Source organism: Elephantulus edwardii, unplaced genomic scaffold, assembly GCF_000299155.1.
Source record: "Elephantulus edwardii isolate Elephantulus edwardi_28Jun2011 unplaced genomic scaffold, EleEdw1.0 scaffold00052, whole genome shotgun sequence".
Taxonomy (NCBI): domain Eukaryota; kingdom Metazoa; phylum Chordata; class Mammalia; order Macroscelidea; family Macroscelididae; genus Elephantulus; species Elephantulus edwardii.
In genome coordinates, this window is record NW_006399802.1 from 17,870,606 (window position 1) to 17,874,633 (window position 4,028).

Below are 4,028 nucleotides of genomic sequence, written 5' to 3' on the forward strand. Positions count from 1 at the left end.
ATTGGCACAGGATAGAGCAGGGTTTAGGGCTGTTGTACATAGGGTCACTATGAGTCGCAAATGACTCAACGGCACATAACAACAACAACAACAACTATTCATCTTTATTTTCATTGTTGGCTCTTCCTTTTTTACCTCTTACTCTCAGCCTCTTGATGTTGAAATAACTCACAGCTCAATTCTTTGACTTTATCTCTCTTCTCTCTGGTGATGTCCTATGGAAGTATGGTTATAAATACCACCAACATGCTGATATTTTTATCTTTTCTCAAATTTCTTTACCAAGTTTCATAATCATATTTCTAACTCCATCCATGACTATGTGCTTTGGATTCTAGTTTCAAGTTCTCCCTTCCTGTGCCCAGTCCTCTGCTTTGTTTCTATGCCATGTCTAGGAAGGAATCTGAATCTTCTACATGTCCAGACTTACAGTGTCCTGATGCTGCTTATTCTCAGAAGAGAAGAGTAAGAACTTACACTGCCCTCACCCAGCCTACCACAGATAGTGGAAATTCCTCAACTTTTTCCATGTTATCTGCTTTCCATTCCTTACTTGCATTTCTGACGTATGTTTCCTTTATAACATAGTCTATGAGTCACTTTATGAGGAACCGGGATGAGAGAACACAGTGCTCATTCCACCAACTTAACTAAAGTCTTGCTTATCATGGTGAGGCTGTTGCTCTGTCTTTGCAGACTCCAATCTCTGCAGCCAAGGTAGTTCAGTTTACCATTCCTTTATGTTCTATCAGGTGAAGTAGTACAGTCCTTCAGCTTCATACATTTATAAACATTTATTTTGTTGTATATCACCATAAAATACACTGCATCAATAATTTAACTTTTGACAATATGTCATAACATGTAGTAAAAAGCTGAAAAATCAATAAGATGAGAATGGAGGTATGGCTGAAACCAAAATATTTATAATAATATACAAGAATAGATAAAGTGTTGAGATGCTTGACTTCATCTTCTAAAAGATAATGCTGTCTGAGTTTTGAGCAAAAATAAAGGCTAAAGAAAATAAAAAGACTTCAAAATTTTGTAGTAGCTTCCTTATTACTACTGTTATTTGGTATCACTGAGTTGCCCACAACTCTTGAACCTTATGGACCACAGATCAAAACCTTGACCTTTAATGAACCTTCCTCGTAATCTCTGTCATTCTCAGACCCATTGTTGCAGTCACTGTGTCAGTCTATGTCCTTGAGGGTCTTCCTCTCTGCCTGACCTGCTAATTTTCCCAGCATGATTCCTTTTTTCCACGGACTTGCACCTCCAGACGACATGTTCAAAGTATATGAAATGAAGTTTCATCTTAATAGGGCCCTCTTAATTAAAAACTTCGAAGAGATTTACCAGGGATAGTTTTTCTTATAAGTTTCATCACATCTGTAATTACATCTAGCCGTCATTACTCTCTTTTTCAAACCACCGCCTCTCAAAAGTATATGTCATACTTAGAATTTTGCCTATAAGAGAAACTACCTGTAGTGCTAAGATTATGTCAGAGAAATGCCAACCACAAAAACACTAGACATAGATAAACACCATCATTTTCTGGGTGTGCTCATGACTATTTAGAGCTTTGATTAAAATAAGAAGTGTTGGCTTGGTATTGCTTTCTGGCTTTCATTTTTAGCAGAGTTCACACCGTAGTGAATAGAATGATACTCCACTTACTTCAATGGATGTTTTATTCAAGTTTGAAATAAACATATCATTTGGTGTCAGTTCTACTCTTGCTTCCTTGATTTTGTTTAGTTTAAATTTTGGCAAGCCATTTTATTCTATTTTGGTGAAAATATACATGGCAAAACATATACCCACTCAGTGGTTTCTAAGTGTATATTTCTGTTCCTTTGGTTACATTTTTCATGTTGAGTCACTTTTCTTGCAATCTTTTTCCAAATTGTTTGACCATTAGTAATTTAGATTCACTTTCCCTACACTTCTCATCTATTTTTTTTTAGAGTTACTTTTTTGTATTTTATCTCTTATAGAGAATTATTTAAAAGACTTCAATGAACAAGTAAACACATTTATTTAGCTAAACTGTTGTTAGATTTAAAAATTACTTTATGACATATGCTTAGTTTCAAGGTTTAAACATAATTTTTGAGTCATAGATTTGGGAGATTCTTCCTGTTTCAACAGGTCTCTTAAGTTTGGATTCTGTAACAATTTGAAACTTAATTCCACAATTCCCCCTTTTTTTTATTAGGAAATTAAAATACATGACAACCTCATTCCAAAACAGAAGCATGCATAGAAGTATACACATTTAAACTTAGGTAACGAAAAATAGGAATCCAGAGCATCAATCCATAAGTGAGGACAATCTAGCTGCAAAAATATTTTACACTTGGGAATGAAGTCAAATTACCAAATCCAATAAACTGAACTATTTTTAGACTTGGGAATAAAATAGCAATTTATAAGGTACTCTCAAAGAAATTTAATAAGCTTTCTCATAAAGAAAAAAAATAGTGAAAATCAAAGTCTTAGTAAATACTAAAACAACAGCAAAGAATTCAATAGTAAAAATACTCTATAAACAAAATTTTCTCAGGACAGATAAGCAGATGGACTGTATCTAGAGGACCTTATACTTAGTGAAGCAAGTCACTCACCAAAGGGCAAATATTACATTTGTCCAATGTTATAAAAAGCCCTGGTAGTGTAGTTCACAGGGAGTTGCACACTAACTCAAAGGTGGCATCTCTAGGGGTTCCTTCGGTGGCTCCATGACAAAAAGATAGACAACCTCCTCCAGTGTGATTTACAGCCTTCATAAACCTACTGGAGTATCATTAGATAGAAAGGGAAGGAAAGCAAGCTGACAGGAGGGATCTCAGTAGCAGTAATAAAGAAATGTCAGGAGAATAGTGCATCCTGTTGAACACAGCGCCTGCACTAGGAAGGTCTTTACTCCAGAGAAGACCAAGACATATAGAGATCTCCAAGGAGCAAAATGCCTACTATACATGCTGAAGGAAACAAGAACTAGCTCTAAAACCGACAGAAGAATTTGGACTTCTAGCCTCCTAAACAGGAAAAAAATAAATTTAAGTCATCCACTTAAGGTATCTCTGTCTAGAGAATTAAGACGTAGTAATAATTATTATTATAGTTCTAACTACATGTATCAGCTAAAAAAAAACAAAACAAAACAAACAAAACCCACCCCCAAACTTACTGGAGTACTGATTTACAAAATCATTGCTTCTGTATGCTGTGTAGTATTTCATTGTGTGAATGTACCATACTTTCTCAATCCATTTGATTATGGTTGGACATTTGAGTTGTTTTCATGTTCTTGCAATGGTGGATTACGCTGATATGAACATTGATGTACAGGTCTCTGTGCCTCAGTTCTCATTCTCTTGGAGTATATTCCATGCAGTGGAATACCTAGGTAATATGGAAATTCTATATTTAGCTTTTTGAGGAAACAGCAAACTGCCTTTCAGAGTGGTTATACTATTTACAATTATTTTGTAAGTTACTACCCAATTTGGGAGGGACTGGAGAGCATTATCCTAAGTTACCTAACTCAATCTCATAAGGACAAATACTATATAAGACCATTATTATAAAATGTGTATGAGGATCCAAGAGGGAGATGGTAGGAGCAGAGGGGTGAGGATGTATGGGGTTTAAGAAGTGGGTTAATCATAGGGTAACGGCCAACTTGATGAGTGAAGGAAGGGATGGGTAAAGGAAACGGGAAAGATCTGGTGTGAAAAACAATGTATATGGACTTTGTAAGTAAACTTTGTAAGTATAAAATAAAAACGTTATTAAAAAATCCTACTGAAGAATTAAATATGAATCCATTTTTACTGAGAAGCAATGGATGAGAAATAAAGGTTTACACAGCCAAAGGATCATTCTTGAATGGTTACCAGGAAAGGTAGGAGAGGAGGAAGGGGTAAAATTAGTAAATAGATGATAGATACATTAGGATGGGCGAAAGGGAAGGCAACATACAGCAGGAGGATGATTAGCACAATATTGCTAAA